The sequence below is a fragment of the Amblyomma americanum genome, chromosome 1, assembly GCF_052857255.1.
Source record: "Amblyomma americanum isolate KBUSLIRL-KWMA chromosome 1, ASM5285725v1, whole genome shotgun sequence".
NCBI lineage: Eukaryota > Metazoa > Arthropoda > Arachnida > Ixodida > Ixodidae > Amblyomma > Amblyomma americanum.
In genome coordinates this window covers 156,035,969-156,054,184 of record NC_135497.1, presented here as the reverse complement: position 1 = coordinate 156,054,184, position 18,216 = coordinate 156,035,969, and positions in this window count along the sequence as shown.

Below are 18,216 nucleotides of genomic sequence, written 5' to 3'. Positions count from 1 at the left end.
GCGGAAGCCACGTTCCGATGTAGGCGAAACGCTAAAGGTGCCCGTGTGCTTTGCGATGTCTGTCTGTCTGTCTGTCTGTTACTGCCAGGAAAAAAGAAAGGAAAGTGCACAGGCCTGCTCAGTGGCTTTGCGATGTCAGTACACGTAAATATCCCCGGGTGGTCGAACTTATTCCCGAGCCCTCCACTACGCCACCTTTCTCTTCCTTTCTTCTCTTAGTCCCTCCTTTATCCCTTCCCTTACGGCGCGGTTCAGGCGCCCACCGAGATATGTGAGACTTACGACGCAATTTCCTTTCCTGAAAAACCAAGTTTGGTAGTGGTAGTGGTTTTATTAAGAATAATAGTAACAAGGAAGGAAAAGATTTTTGCTAGCCCGACATCTGCCATCGATACTGAAACACATGAGCTGGGGCAGCGGAAATAAAGGATAGCAGGCAGAATGGAGAAATTAAATGAAAGAGGTGAGGGGACAGGAAGAGAGGATAGGGGGAGAAGTAACATGTACAAACTATTTACAAATTACTTCTCCCCCTATCCTCTCTTCCTGTCCCCTCACCTCTTCCATTTCATTTCTCCATTCTGCCTGCTATCCTTTATTTCCGCTGAGTTCAGCGGGCAATTTCCTTTCTGCAAGATGCTGCTGAGAGCTCTGTATTCTCTGTGTGCGCTACTGTCCCTGCCAGACACCCGTCTCCTTGGTGGACGGAGGAGTGTGAGAAAGCTTATCGCCTTAGAAAAGCAGCATGGAAAAGACTTTCCTATTATCAGAGCCCAGCTAATTGGATAAATTATAAGTTCTACTCTGCATCTTTCAAAATAACTGTTAAAAAGCAAAGGAGAATTATAACAAAATTTAAGCACGTAACTCTCTAATCCTCAGAATAGGAAGGCTCTATATTCATGGCAAAGAATAACAATTCTCCGGCCTCCAACCGCATAAAGTCAATGGTATTGTCTCCGCAGGAAGCTAAGCAACACCTTGAAGGAATCGCTCAGGGGCTGCCTTTACGTTTCCAAGTGCAGAAAACGGAACCTTTGCACACTCTCCCCCCCCCCTCAGCTCGGACAGTCCCGAGGTGGACGTGTCGGAACTCCTCCCAATTGTTTCCTCGATGCAATCTGCTGCCCCGGGATCTGATGGGGTTACTTTGGGCATGTTAAAGATTTTAGCGCAAGACATTCCAACTCACCTTCTGGATATTGTAAATTCGTCATTGGTAAACTCTTGGATTCCTTACAGTTGGAAAATTGCGGAAATATTTTTAGTTTTGACAAATGCAGAGAATGGATTTCATTTAGACAATATTCGGCCGATTGCTTTACCACAAATTTAGTAAAGCTAATAGAAAGAGTAGTACAGAGTCGCCTCACAGAACATGTTCATCACGTTAACGGCCTCAGCTCCGCACAGATTGGCTTTCGACGCCGTTGTTCCATATGGTCCGCGAATGTGGATCTCGAGAGCCGAATGCGACTCTCAATGCGCAAGAGAGAAGCTGCGGCCTTGGTGACACTTGATGTTGCTAAATCCTATGACAGCGTTGGACACACGGTCTTTATTAACAATCTTGCTCAGCTACATCCACAGCACTACGTCTATGCTTGGATTTTTTAATTTTTAAGAGATTTTTCTTCTGTACAGACGGACGTTTCTGTTCTAATACCTATGTTCAATCAAGACGTGTGCCGCAAAGATCTGTTTTGTCTCCTCTGCTTTTCAACATATTGGATCGGGATATACCCATTCATAATAATAATAATAATAATAATAATAATAATATTAATAATAATTGGTTTTGGGGGGACAGGAAATGGCGCAGTATCTGTCTCATATATCGTTGGACGCCTGAACCGCGCCGTAAGGGAGGGATAAAGGAGGGAGTGAAAGAAGAAAGGATGAGAGGGGTGCAGTAGTGGAGGGCTCCGGAATAATTTCGACCACCTGGGGATCTTTAACGTGCACTGACATCGCACAGCACACGGGCGCCTTAGCGTTCTTCCTCCATAAAAACGCAGCATAAAAACGCAACAAGACGTGTGCCGCAAGGATCTGTTTTGTCTCCACTGCATTTCAACCTATTGGTTCGGTATATACCCATTCATCCAAACATTAAAGTTTATGTATACGCAGATGATATAGCTTTTTTCGCATCAGCAAAGGATATCCATGCACTAAACGAGTGTTTGCAGGCATACCTGAATGCTATTGAAGTCTTGTTGAACCAAATTAATTTATCACTTAATGTCAGCAAATGTGGCGTGCTGGTATTTCCGCCGGACCTCCTTTGTACATCTCGCTAATATACCGCTCCACTTCAATTCCGCAGGTGGAGTCGGTTAAATACCTAAGCGTTACTTATGATGAAAGTTTGGACTGGCGACACTATATTAAGAATAATGTTATTAAATGGGAACGTGCTCTCGGCTGGTTGACAAGAGTGGGCAATAAAGTTTGGCACGCGTTGTGATACGTTACTGGCGTTTGGCACGCGTCGTGTTACGCGCCGTGATACGTTACTAGGTATTTCACGACCCGGGACGGAGCAAACCTGGTGGCTGGAAATGAGGGAAGGGAGTAATTTTGCTAATAATTTATAATCTGAAATTAGTAAGGTGAATGGGCGCCAATCTCCTGGACATGTCGAGAAGAGGGACTTTTTAGGAACCAGGACAATGCGGCCTGTTTTAAATGACATGCCGAGTGAATCAGAGTTTTAACACTTGCGAGAAAATGGGGCTACAATATGCCAGAATTGTAAATAGAACACTTGAAGACCATCTGGCCCACGCGCAACCATTGCTTACTTGTACCGCTGCGAAGTCGGCTTGTTACTGTTTGCAATTCAAGCCTTCATTTCGAACAACCTTTCAGAGGCTAGATCGGTTCTTAAGCTATCCCTAAATTCATCTGTGTAGTCGCGTAAAACGACTCAACTGCACGCAGGTACCATGAGCTTACTTAACTTACGTATAAGTTTTAATTAATTGATCTTATTTATCAACGCATCTCGAAAATAACAACAAAACGACAATATAACCACGAGCTGTCAAAGAGCGTCCCCTCTTGCTAGTGTGCGCTAAGTAATTGGTTCTTTTTGGGGAAAGGAAATGGCGCAGTATATGTCTCATATATCGTTGGACACCTGAGCTGCGCCGTAAGGGAAAAGATAAAGGTGGGAGTGAAATAAGTAAGGCAGAAAGAGGTGCCGTAGTGGAGGGCTCCGGAATAATTTCGACAACCTGGGAATATTTAACGTGCACTGACATCGCACAGCACACAGGCGCCTTAGCGTTTTGCCTCCATACAAATGCAGCCGCCGTGGTCGGGTTCGAACCCGGGAACTAAAGCACAATAGCCGAGCTGCCTAACCACTGAGCCACTGCGGCAGGTATGGCTCAGTGGTTAGGGCACTGTGCTATTGACCCGGATTTCCCGGTTCGAACCCGACCGCGGCGGCTGCGTTTCGATGGAGGCGAAAAGCTAAAGGCGCCCGTGTGCTGTTCGATGTCAGTGCACGTTAGAGATCCCCGTCTGGTCGAAATTATTCCGGAGCCCTCCACTACGGCACCTCTTTCTTCCTTTCTTCTTCCTTTCTTCTTTCACTCCCTCCCTTGTCCCTTCCCTTACGGCGCGGTTCAGGTGTCCAACGATATGTGAGACAGATACTGCGCCATTTCCTTTCCCCAAAAACCAATTATTATCATCACCCTTCACTTCAGGCTGGAGAGGCGCGCATATCCCCCTCCCCACAAATCGTTAACGAAAGCCCAGGAATTTACCTGGTGCCGACTGCAAACACGCTCCCTTCTGAATCCGGCAGTGCTTGCCCTCATGTACCCTGGCCATGGAGTACGACCCAAACTGTCATAAATGAGGTGAAAGGGCCACATACAACATTCTGTGGAGCGGAGCAAGTTATCAGCCTCCGGCGGAGCTGATAAAGCTCCCTTCTCCCGAGCGGTGGGAGGCCGTGCTGGTCAGCCCGGACACCAAGATTCAAGTACGGGCAATCGAGCGGGCCAGTGAGTTCGCCGCCAGCCATGGGCTAACGGCCATCTAGTAAGTGTCTCCTGCAACCTGCTCTCGACGCAATAAATGTTTTACAATCCAATCCATGAGCCGTCGTGGTGGCTCAGCAGCTACGGCGCTCGGCTGCTGACCCGAAAGACGCGGGATCAAACCCGGCCGCGGCGGTGGAATTTCGATGGAGGCGAAACTCTAGAGGGCCGTCTCCTGTGCGATGTCAGTGCACGTTAAAGAACCCCAGATGGCCGAAATTCTCGGAGCCCTTCACTAAGGCGTCCCTCACAGCCTGAGTCGCTTTGGGACGTTAAACCCCCATAAACCCATAAAAATTGCTATCGAAAAATCTCGTATGGATGCATGCCTGTCTCGTACGAATTTATATATGTCTAGTATGTGGTCATACGAGATGATATGTGTCCAATTTGTGTCTTGTATAAGGCAATACGTGTCTCTTATGGCTGATATGTGTCCCTCTTATCCGTCGTATGGGCTGCTATGTGTCCCTCGTATCCCTCTAGCGGGCTGATACGTGTCTCATCAGTTCTTTGCTCCGAAATAAGGCTCTCGTATCACTCGAATGGGCCGATATCTGAATTTCGTATCACTCATTGAGCCAATATGCAGCCCTCGTATCACTCAAATGGGTGAACTGCGTCCCTCAGTCAGCTAATATGTGTGCATTTTATGTAGCCTATATGAAATTAAATGGATTATATGTCATCTTGTCTTTCACGCGGTGCACTTGAGCTCATAATTAAAGAACACAGGTGATCAAAATAGGTCCCGCTAATGTAGTGGGATGTTAAATCCCAAGAATAGTACCATTCCACGTTGTATCAGCTAAGCACAACGTATATGAACAATCATATGGCATTCCAATGCTGTACTGTTTCAAAGCTACATCTCAGCTGAAGCACACACATTCGAAAAAAAGTGTTAGAAAACCATCGCGAAATGAAGTATAATTAAGCCAAGGACACCATCTAAAACAAAATAGATAATAAGGCCACAAAACATTGGTCCATGGGATAAATGACTCAAGTAGCCTCCAACAATAAGGAAGTGACTATACAGATGCAAAAATTTCCTATACATATATCTTAAGCTTGAGAGGTGTGTCGAATAATTTGCCTCCATGTCTATAATATGCTAATTACTGAAAGTGAAACATATTATTGTAAAAATAAAGCTTCAGGTGTCTTTTTTTATAGGTGTAATTCATTTTTTGATATAGTCCCCCACTTACACTGATGCCCTTGCGTCATCGATGCACTACTGCTTACATGCCCTCAGAGAAGAATGAGGCTGATGGCCCCAAATGGGCACTAAAGGTCTTCAAATGTTTCTTCAGCTACGGAATAGCCAGCAGCTACAAGGCACTAGGTCAGAACTATGGGTGGATGAGGCAGAACATCGCGAAACTGCAGCTTATTCAACACTGCGGTTTTGCCACCTAACTTGTCATGCCAAGCGTTGTCACGTTAAATGATGGATTTTTTAGGACAAACTTTAAGCAAAAGTGCACGGTCCTTCATCATCCTCAAGTTCAAGAATGCCACAATAACTGTCTGCTTAATGTGACAATCATCACAAATAAATTCATGCGCATGTGCCATGATCTCAGCTGTGAGATGCAGAAAGCGGGCATCCACAGCGCTCCTCGTCTTTCGCACTCAACACAGCTGGATGTTGCATGTAAGTACAGTTTGTACCCACCATCTGACTGGAAACATAACGTACACATTACCATAAATAGGACTCATTCGACGATGAATAGTGATAAGGAGAAGACCTTCTGCCATCCAAAATTTGGTTTCGAAAAACTGTTCTAACCGTGCACTGAGGTATACCAAGTTTTCCTTGTGACTTTTTCAATATCAGTGGTGCCATGTGCAAAATTAAAACATTATGAAAAGTTGGAACATCAAACTTTCTTCTCATTGTAACTTCTCTCCCTTTCATGAGTTAATAAATGTGTTACAGACCAGGAGGTAAAAAATATAATGAACACCCCTCGTACAAACAGAATCCACAAATACCGTCTGTTCAATGAAACAACCCCGCATAATACACAAAAACACTACATAATATATCATGGCACAAGAGTAAGAGTTTTGTACACAGACCACACGAACAACACAGCAGCAAGTGACATACAATATTAGGTACATTTCTCCATATTTACTATACTCGAATACAACTTAAGAATGAAGTGGCAGATGCCTCTCAAAGGACCAGGCGTTGTAATGAGCATGGAGGAGGAGGACACAACCAGCAGTGTTCATGCGAGTTTTGATGATCACGATGAGATGTGAGCCCGTGAACAGGCCAATGTGATCCATTAAACGTCTGCGTATACAAGCCGAGCACATCGAGCACTGCCACAATGAGATTAGCAGAAATGAGAATGACAGTGTCTCTGATGAGCTATTGCAGACGCCATGGTGGAGGGCTTCAGATTAATTTCAACCGCATAAGCGCTGACAACGCACAGCAAAGAGGCGTGTTTTCCACTTCACCTCTACATGCAACTGCTCTCGCCTGGATTTGACTCAGCTTCCTTGGGCATAGACCACAATGGAGTGAATAAATGTACATCCAAACAACTGTGACGTTACAACTAAAGAAGTGAATATGGACAGGTATTGACAAAAAGAAAAATGGGCCACATATGCCCTCTTCAGAAGAGCAAGGTTCCGGGCTAGTTGGTAATGCATTTTAGGGGAAGAAACAGCACAATGAAACACGGACACACGAAGAACGGACACACACGAGCGCTCGTGTGTGTCCGTTCTTCGTGTGTCCGTGTTTCATTGCGCTGTTTCTTCCCCTAAAATGCCCTCTTCACTGTGCGAACATGTCCACCCATCTGAAAACAAAACAAAAATAAAAATAAAAAGACACCAAGTGTCACTTGCTGAAGAAATAAACAGCCTAAACACTAGTACACCTTCATTCACAAAAATGAAGCAACCTGTCGCAAGGAAATGGGTGTGGCAGGCATGCAGCAACCCAATCATATAGTGTGCGCCATCCTGATTGGCTCAGGTTGTCGTACCATCCATGCAAACAACTTGCGAGATCAATTATAGTGAAGCATTTGCCAGTTCATTCTTGAGTTGTATTCAACTATAGTTTACACAATACACAAAAGAAAATATGTACTGCTTCTCAAAGGGACACTAAGGACATGTCCATGCAATTTCTGTTCTCAGTAAAATATGTTGTACGGCCCTTTTCAGCCATTCTGTTACTTCTTCAGCAGCAAAACATATATTTATTGTTGGGAAAAATGGATTTAAATATGAGTTTTTTCTCTCGCTACTTCATTCAAATTCATATCTAGACTGAGAAATACTCTGTCATCCCTGCTAGAAAGTGAATGGTGGGAAACCAGTCTTGGCACCACCACGATTTCCTTGAGAAAAGGGCTGGTGGTTGTGATACCTGTATTCAATTTTTTACCATTACCAGCTGAAAAAGTTTTTCAATGAAGGTAACCACTTCATCATTGGAATGCAGAGATCTGTTGATACATTGGAACGTGAATTTGTCTTTAGTGTCCATTTAAACATGATACCTAACACTGCACCTTTGGTGTTCACACAATGACAAAAAAGTTAGTATGAGCTGTCATGAACTACTTGGTTGGCCATGCAAAACAGAGGTTGCAAAAACCGTGTACACCAAAAATGCCTTTGTTAAGGCTAAGGACAGTTTTAAGCTACCTTTTAATGCAACACATATACAATTTATTCCAGGTTTGTGAGGGTTATTTGCTGATATTTCAGTCAGCTGTGGGTTACAACAAATACATTGACCTGTGTGCAATTAAGGTTTCCATATTACAGTCATCAAAATGTTATCAGTACGGCAGAATTATAGCCAGAACTCTGCAGCTCAAAATCTGCAGAAGAAAGGAAGGGGCCCGTGCACACATGTTACATATTGGCATGTTTTTAACTTTATGCTAACATAACTATCATTGTTCAACATATTTTCTCAGTACCTGCAAGTGCCAGAGGCATCAATTACGATAACATGGAGAGCTAGATGAGTTAGTTGTTTCATTCTAAAAAGGAACAGCATGAAACAATGATGAACTTGCCTTTAAAGCCAAGTGCTACATGTCTGTTGAGGGCAGTTTTGGAGCTTCTCATCTTTCTTTCGTATTTTGAATGCCACCGTTGTTACATGGGTATCGAAACTGTGCATTCAAAAAGCCAGTATCTGCCAGTGTCTCGTGTATCTTGAACAAGATTCCTCTTAGCTATAAAAAGAGGGCCTTGCAAACTGCGTTGGAAAGCTTTCATAACAGGATTTTGGAGTATGTCAGCGACTACCTGTTTTTTAATGGACAGAAACAATGGGCAACATGGGCTGCAACAAGTTCAAAATACTCTGGAGAGTATGCTGACAACTCTCCTGGGGATTAGTAATCCATACAGTGTGGGCCTCGACAAACTCACCCTGACTGTCGGCATTGCTAATGACCTCCAAAGGGTCGCCATAACTTTCCCCAACTACTCAGTGCCACCAGAAGGCAGGGAACCACGAGCAGATGCCAAAACGAATTCTCGCCATCTCACGTCTCTCATTTATTTCTTCAGGTGTGCACAGTATCCCGGTAGTATCTCTGATTGAATGTTTCAGGGTGGCTGTTTGCATCTGCCAGCCTGTTTCATATCGGAGTGGCTTATCTGCTACCATGCTATCAACTACAAGTTCTAAGTAACTTGCTCTAATATGCAGTAAAAGCAGCTCAAAACTTAGCTTAGGAACACAATGCTGCCAGCATGAGTGTCTACAAGTGGAAGCCTCAGATTTGTGTGGTCAATTATTCGCTGAAGAGAAGCACAAAAGCCGGACGCGCGACATGCACTGTGCTGGAATATCGATGCCCTGAGGAGCACGAAGCATTACATGCTCATCACGCAGCACCGGTGCTAAGTTAAGAATATCGTAGTGCTCAGCCTTGCAGGCAGTTCGCAATGAATACAGGGGTGTATGTCCGGACACAGTGGGAAGGCATTACCCCCTTTCGTCTGCCTCTCCCTGCTTGGTCACATCAGCAGGGTCATGAGAATCGGCCGACGCCACTGGCTGGAAGGGGGTCCTTTGGCGCGGAAAAGCCGCCGTGTTCTGAAGTTTCACCCGAGTATAGCTGTTGTCCATAAATGCATGAATGTTTGCGGTCTGTCCCTCTGCATAAGGGTAAATATGCTGGCATGTCAAAATCACTTCACCTTTGTCCATACATCGCGCTCCTGTACCTTTCATGTATAAGCGCCAATAAGCCTAGCTACAAGTACTCCTTAGAAAACGTGTTATGTTAGGTGTGCTTCTTGAAGTAGCAACAAAGCGGTGTTCGGCAGAAAATTCTTTGTCCGTCAGAAGGCAACGCTGCTCCCTGAGGTTCATTATCACAAAAAACAGCCTCTTTTCCTAAAAATGTACTCTTCTGGTAGTGTTTTGCACACTTTGCAATCTAGCTTCTGACTGTATTTGCTGGCCTGGAGGGGAGACATGCACACTTCGCAGCAAAAATGGCTATGAACGAAGCTTGCACATTTCGGCACTCACAACTTTCGGAAGAGGTGATCTCAGTGCGGCAGGCCCGACCGGTATCCGAACAAGGCATCAAGCGCTGCTCAAATCAGCCCGTTAGCGACAACAAAGGCCATTATCAGAACACCTGCCTCAGCCAATGTCGTCGACGAGCCAGGCTGTGTTTTTGGCGTCATAAGTACAGTACACATTGAGCAAGAAGCACTGCACCGTTAAACTGTGGCACAGCACCACCGTGCGGTCCACCGGCACCGTCATCTTGACCGTCGTCCGGGTCACCGCACTCATCAGTAATGCTGCTGCAGTCACCCTCGCTTGTGGCGGCTATTTGCGGTTCCACGCAGTCCGTGTGCGAGGGAAACCATCATGAGCCCCTCTGGTGTCGTCGTCTTTGCTGTCGTACAAGTGACAGCATTCATCGCTTCTGCCAGTTCCGCCTGTGGCGTCCGCCAAAGGCACAGCCCCAAAGTGGGATTCACTGCTAGGCTCAGCGTCAATAGAGCTGCATGAAACGCGAGCAGAGCAGGAGACAAGTTGGGTTTCGGTTACCAGACGTCGAAGGCGGCGTTTCAGCAGTCTCGATCGACGTGAGTGACCGCTGCGCTGCTTTCGTTAGCCATGTACACCTTGCGACGCTTTGGTATCGTAGGTTGGCTATTCTAGCTCATGGCGACGTGATGTAAATGGCCTTTAGGCCACTGCTGACACACTGACTGTACAAGCAATGCCTCCTGAAGAACATGCCTGAAGTGTCAGAAGTTCTCCTGCCCGCCGTAGAGTGCGCATCCACCGTATGGCGGCGCTGTCAGATGACCATCTTTTTAGGGGCAATGAGCATAGATGAACATGGTTCGTGAAGTCTAGGTAGTGACCACAAGCGTATCAAGTTGAGTTTCAGAAGAGAAACCAAAGTAGGACTGAAGCGAGATGAACAATCAGAGGGGAATTTTTACTCAGAAAAGCAATTGGAAGCAGGAGCCAAACTAAGAAAGTAATTTTTGAGGATAGTGAAACAGAATGGACTTGTACCAAATTAACTCGATTACTGGAGCTAGAGCTAGCTAAGGTGCGAGTAAAGCTAAAGGAGAAAAGACGCAAACCCAAGAGTTAGTGGGATGAGGAGGTCAAGAGGGCGATGGAAAAACGTCAGGAAGCGTCCAGGAAACACAGATATTCCAAGAAGGGGGGAACCAGAAGTTGAAGTAGACAGAAAATTGGATATACCTTCATAAATTGTAGAAGGGAAGCATTCTATTTGATTAATGACAAAATTAGAAGAAAGAGTGCCCAATGGATGTCAAAAGTAAATAAAAAGGATAGAAAAGCAGTTCAAAAATTCTGGAAGCATTAAATTCAATGAGTAATAAGACCAGGCTAGAAGAAAGGTTTATTGTTACAGATCAGGGTATTCGACTTGAAGGGGATGAAGCGATAAAACACATAAGAACAAGGATGACAGAAATATTTAAAGAAAAAAATGTTGCACTTAATCTATCGAAGGAGGATAGCCCGGTTACTGCTATAGCTTCACTTGAGCAAAGAGAGTGGGAAAGGGCAGAGAAGAATGTTCCTAGTGGCACGTCAACAGGACCAGATGGTATTCCGATTATGTTAATAAAGAAGCTAGGACCAAAATCTAAGCAGACATTAATACAGGTAGTTAATAAAATGATAGTGGATGGGAAAGTCCCCGATGAATGGCGATTAAGTAGAATGAACATGATATATAAGGGAAAGGGAGACAAAGCTGACGTAACTACCGTCCCATAAAGTGACATCTGTGGTGTACAGGGTGGTGATGCAGATTATAAAGCACAGATTGCAGGCTCGGGTGGAGAACGAGGGGGTTCTAGGGGAACTACAAAATGGGTTCCGGAAACAAAGGAGGTTGGAGGACAATCTGTTTTCATTTACACAGTGTATAGAGATTGCTCAAAAGGAACACAGGCCCCTATATGGCTAGCATTTCTGGATATTAAGGGAGACTACGACAACATTATTCAAGAGTATCTGTGGAACATTCTGGGCACATTAGATGTGGAAGATGGAGAAATTAATCTTTTAAAAGACATATATAAGGGTACCAGAGTGCTTATAAAATGGGAAAAAATGGAACAGAACCTGTAGAGATACAGCGGGGGATCGATTAGGTAAGGATGTCCTCTGTCTCCTTTGTTGTTCATGTTGTACCTGCAAGGGTTAAAGACCAAGCTAGAGAGGAGCGGACTAGGCTTCAACCTTTCTTTTTTCAAGCAAGGAGAATTGATTAAACAGTCATTACAGGTACTAATTTATATGGATGATGTAGTGCTAATGGTTGACAACAAGGAAGATTTACAGAAGTTGATAGACATATGTGGTACAGAGGGAGATAGACTAGGTTTCAAGTTTAGGAAGAAAAAATCTGCAATCATGATATTTAATGATGAGGTCGGCCAGCATAGAATACAGGAGTTCACTCTAGAAGTAGTGGATGAGTAAGGTATCTTGGGGTGTGGACAAATAACGGTGCTGAGTATCTGACAGAGCATAAAAAATATGTAATGAATAAAGCTAGTAGGAATGCAGCTGTCATGAAATATAGGGCACTGTGAAATTACAATAGGTATGAAGTTGTAAGAGGGATCTGGAAAGAGGTGATGGTTCCGAGCCTGACTTTCGGTAATGCGGTCCTGTGCATGAGACCAGATGTTCAAGCAAGGTTAGAAATTAAACAACGTGGCATAGGGAGGCTAGCTTTGGGAGCACATGGCAATACACCAAATCACTGCAGGGGGTACAGGGTGATATGGGATGGGCGTCGTTCGAGAGCAGAGAAGCCAGCAGTAAGATAGCATTTGAGGAGCGATTGAGAAAAATGGGGAAAAATCAGTGGACTAGGAAAGTTTTCAGATACCTGTATATAAGAAATGGTGATACGAAATGGAGAAAGCGAACTAGAAAATTCAGAAGCAAATATCTGGACAGCAGTAGGGGGCAAATCAGCAATTATCAGTTAAGAAAAAGGTTAAAGAAATAGAGAGAGCTCTGTGGAAAACAGGGATGCTGACGAAATCAGCACTGGGAACATACAGGATCTTTAAGCAGGAAATTGCCAAAGAAAATATCTATGACAATTGTAGGGGAAGCTCTTTGTTGTTTGAGGCCAGGACGGGAGTTTTGCTAAGACATATAGAGTCAGGTATCAGGAGATAGACACGGTGTGTTTTGCATGCGGAGAGGAGGAGGAAACGGCTGAACACTTGAGAAACTTTTCTGTAAAGGGCTTCACCCTACAGTGCAAAACAGCGGGGCTGATTTATCCATGGCATTGGGGTTTAAGGACAGTGAAGGGAAAGTAGATTTTAAGCGGGTAGAAGTACCCAAGCGAAGGTTATCTGATTGGTGGCTAAAATCAAGAGAAGAGTAAAATTTCATAAATCATGGCTAGGTGGCATGAGCCACCGCTCGATTTAAAGGGTTCAGCCGTATCCATCCATCCGTCCGTCCGTCCGTCCGTCCGTCCATCCATCCATCCATCCATCCATGCATCCATCCATCCACCCACCCACCCACCCACCCACCCATCCATCCATCCATCCATCCATCAATCCATGCATCCATCCGTCCGTCCGTCCGTCCGTCCATCCATCCATCCATCCATCCACCCACCCACCCACCCATCCATCCATCCATCCATCCATCCATCAATCCATGCATCCATCCGTCCGTCCGTCCATCCATCCATCCATCCATCCATCCATCCATCCATCCATCCATCCATCCATCCATCCATCCATCCATCCATCCATCCATACTAGCAGACGACACGCAGGCAGAACAGAATTTTCTTGTGACTGCAGTTGCAGCAAAACTATGTCTTCTGGTGCGCAGTTTCCTATATTATTTATGTGGTGTATTTGGTGTTACCGTTTGACAAGTGACGCGTCGATGACTTCAGTTGGTGGAGGGAGTAGCGAGCGAAAATGCGGTGCTGCTGCGTTCCGTTTTGCACGTCCAGTCAGCGAAACAAAAAGCCGGGAGTTTCGATCCATGAAATTCCTGCCGACTTAGAACTCCGGGAAAGACGGCTCAAGGTAATTAGAGGAAAAAGCTGGCAGCCAAGCACAACACCAAATTATTCTGCAGTTTGTAGTTTGCATTTCCAGCCAAGGAAATGCTACTGTAGAATGTTTGCCCACCAAGACAGGGATGGACTCTTTTACCCGACGTCAGCGCTTCGAAGAGTGTTACATGGCCTCAAGAAGTTCGTAGATATCAGGCTCAAAGACCGAACGCATCTTCAAAGGCCACTGGAAACATGATTGCTCTGCAACTAGCGTGAATAAAATCGCGGGTTTGCCTGTCCTAGCTGAACTGTGAGAACAAGGATAGCGTCCACAGGGAAGCACTACTATATATTATATGCAAGAAGTTCATCAAACCATTGCTAACAAACCATGCACTTGACATAACAGACAAGAAAGCAGTTGCGAAGATGTACTGCAAGAAACCTCGTTCCCGAAAAGTCTTGAAACTGCTGTAAGAAACGATTTCTGCCGCCTTCATCTCACCGACTCATGCCATTTTTTCTTGTAGGTGCGCACGCGTCTGTGCCTTCAAGCGCAGTTTTTTTTAATATTCACAAGTCGCTCGCCATGTCTGACACTCCCCTTGTTCCAGTTGTCATTTCATCAACGCACGTGCTTCTCATTTCGAGAAATACGGTCGGTCAGGCCTGCTGTGTTACTTCCAAAATCACTGTGCGCGTGTGCATCACACATGAACCTACTGAGTTGTGTTTCTTGCGGAAAGAATAGAGAGAGGGGCATGGGTTTATTTGAAATTTGCCAACGTTATTCATGGAGGTACCGTTTGGCAAAAGGTCGTCGGAAAAATTACCAGAAACAGTGCAGGCTGGGCCCTCCAAGATTTGTTTCACACGATCTAAACATCTCTCGCAATGCTCCGCAGCAAGATTGTAACAGGCGCGCGTGGCAAAGTTCTAAGAACATTAGATCTGAGGGATGTGCCCCCTGCGGGCCAACGACTCACTAGGCAGTTTACCGGCGACGCCTCCGGCTTTCATCCATTAAGCGTCATACAGGTATCCTTTCCCACGGCCGGGTCACCTGGCTACAGTTGAGAGCTCAAGTAATTCCGGAATTCCTCCAGTCCTTATTCTATTTCATGGATTATTTTCCTTCTTTGCTTGTCCGAAGTAGTTGATTTCTTGCCATTGGCAGCTGTACAATATACAACCATGCATCATGCAGTGTAAATACTTATTTTGCGGCATTTCTAGCAAGCTGCAGCAGCAAGCAGCAAGCAGCAGCAGCAACCGCAGCAGCAAGCAGCAGCAAGCAGCAAGCAGCAGCAGCAAGCAGCAGCAAGCAGCAGCCAGCAGCAAGCAGCAGCGGCGGTGGTGGCGGCGGCGGCGGCAGCAGCAGCAGCAGCAGCCGCCTGACTGTAGCCCCAAGAGGTTAGAGACCTGAGTCCAGGGCCTCATTATCTGTTCCAATCGGGGTTGCCTGGTCGATCAGTCTGCGCTGGTCATCCTGGTTTGTGCTCTCGAAACAGTGGCTTCCCATTGGGAGGAAGGGGTTGGGTGTGGGTATGGGAGGTTGGGTTGGGGGTTTGGGTGGGTCATTATCATCATCGTCGTCATCAGTCCGACTACGCTCACTGCAGGACAAAGGCTTCTCCCATGGCTCTCCAATTATTCCTGTCCTTTGCCAGCTGCGCCCACCTTATACCTGCAAACTTAATCTCATCCGCCCACCTAACCTGCCAAACGTTGCCAGGTTCAGATTGGGTGGCTATGTGCCAATATATGCCTGGTGAACAGCAAGCTATTAACACAGACAGGTTGCGCAGAAATTGTTCATCCGGGCAGTGATTTTACTAGGTATAATGTTCGATACTTTTGATGGATCGTGGAATTCGTTAGTAAATGTGGATTCACAATACGGGCCTCTTGCCGTTCCTTGGTCCGGGCGGCGTTCTGCTTTCGGTGCGTTAGGTATGCACACTGCCCGCGGACAATTGTCTGATGTTGGTGAACGTAGCACGGCGACAGGCCGTGCGTATGCCTAATGCACTTACATCCGCTTGCTCCGACCTCCAGCATCACAGGTGCTGAAAACAGGATTAGACATGCGCATCACCTTTCACTGTGCGACGTTCACCAACGTGGCAGCCAAGGATCCGGGGTCCGCCGTCAGAAAAAAAGGATATCGGAATTTCTCCTGGAACCCCTGGTGCGCAGATAACCGGGGCCAATGTACCCTGTCCAATCCACCACCGTGGGTACGTACCATTCAACCAGAGGCCAAAATCATCATCATCAACCGGGGCCAGGCCAGATACGGGCCAGGCGCGAACTTAAGGAACTGCAAGTAGAACGTCACGCGAAGACTGTTTCGCGACACAAAAACTGGTCTCCAGATTTTCTTTTTTGTAATTGTCGAGTTTAACGTCTCGAACCGACACATGGGGTATGAGGAACACCGTAGTGAAGGGCTGCAGAATAATTTAGCCCACATGGGGATCTTTAACATGCGCCACTTGTCACTGCAGCACACGGGTATTTTTGTATTACGCCTCCATCGAAATATGGCTGCCGCGGCAGGAATCGATCTGGCGACTTTGGTATCAGCAGACGACCGCCAAAGGCACTGCGGCGTCTCCGATATGGTGTTCATCGTGTAAACAGACCTTAACATAACGTAAGAGGAACAAAATTGGAGCCTTCCTCAACAGCCATGGATATCCGCATACCTAGTGTACAAAATTAAGCGAAAAATGGTTGCATTTGCGGCTTACCCGTGCTGTGCATCAAAAGAGGTGTTTAAAATAACTTCCTGTGAATTAAACATCAGGCCCCAGCAGCAAAACAGACAATTCCTTACCAGCATTTGTAACGGTGGCAAGCTGAGTGCGATTTGGTACGGGCCTCCTTACGCTCGAAATTGTTCATTAACTGAATTAAATATGCTGAGGATTTTTTGTGAGAACATGAATGTGACCCCTATCTCGCGAAATTCAGTACATACAATTTTAACAGCTTTTCAGAGTATGTTGCACAGCTTGCGCGTTGCTTCCCGCGTTAAGGCTTCCAAGATGCCCGCAGCATCGAGCAGGCGTTTCCATTACGCTCGTCCAACCAGGATCAGTTGTAACGATACTCACGCATCGTAAAAACGAAGTGAGTACACAAAAAGAGACGCGACTACAGTGAGGAGAGCAATGGATTTGTCGTAATGTCTTCCCTTCTGCCGTAACATGGGCTTACGTTTTGCGCTAGTATATTTACAAATGCGACACCTACCCCAAACCCGATCTGCGCTGAATAATAATAATAATTGTTTTTTTGTGGGAAAGTAACTGTCTCATATATAGTTGGACACCTGAGCCGCGCCGTAAGGGAAGGAATAAAGGAGGGAGTGAAAGAAGAAATGAGTAGGTGCCGTAGTGGAGGGCTCCGCAATAATTTCGACCACCTAGGGTTCTTTAACGTGCACTGACATCGCACAGCACACGGGCGCCATAGCGTTTTTCCTCCATAAGCACGCAGCCGCCGCGGTCGGGTTCGAACCCGGGAACTCCGGATCAGTAGTCGAGCGCCCTAACCACGGAGCCACCGCGGCGGGCATCTGCACTGAAGGAGTAGGTGATTTGTGGTCAACCGTCTTTGGTTGTCGTTGGTATCGCAAGGTTAATGACTCTCTCCCATAAAGAGGGATCAGCTCAGAATCCGGCGAAGGCCAAGAACTGCGTAAAAAGTGTACCTTACATTATTTAAAGGAAATTTGAGTTTTTAGAGATGAACACATCTCGGAACGTCACAAACCTTGTCTTCCTCATCTTTGGGTGAATCATAAGCGTGCCGTTAAAAAATACAAACACTCATCGAACTGTTCGCTTATGCTGTTGAATGTAAGTAAATAAATGTTATTTGACTCATTCATTCGTTGTGCTTACCCAAATGAAGCTTTACAATTTGCATACGCTCGGAGTGCCTTGTGCGTGTCAGTGAATGGAACGAGGATAACGCTAAAAAATTTATATTTTGCGCTTTGCGGACCATCTGTATATATGCACTGCACAGCATTTTTTCTTTTTCAGCATCGCTGAATGTGGCACAAATTTCGCGAAGCTTACTCTATTGCCACGTTTTGTGATTCTTGAACTGCGCCAAATATAATTTTATGTGCCGTTCGCACGCCTGATTCTGATAGCGTATATAACGAGTGCGGAAAGTCTAGTATTTTTTTTTCTTATCAGCCGTCTCCAGACTCATACATTCCAGAACCCAGTTATGCGTTGTCTTTATTATCCGTCACAATATTCAAATGTGTGCAAGCTATGTCACCACAACGCGGATCTCAACCATATATATTGGAAATGCCCTTTTGCCCCCCTGGAGGGAAAAAATTCTGTCGCTTGACCAATGGGAGGCTCTCCTATTCAGCACCGATCTGATGATTCAGACAAAGGTCGTACAACTGGCCGAAGACGCCGCCACAAACCAGGACATTCTGGCTGTCGTTTAGGCGAGGGGCCTAAAGCCTTTCAAACTGTTGGAAATAAAAGTTTTACAATCCATATGCAGCCAAAATTGTGCTTTGCGGACTATAC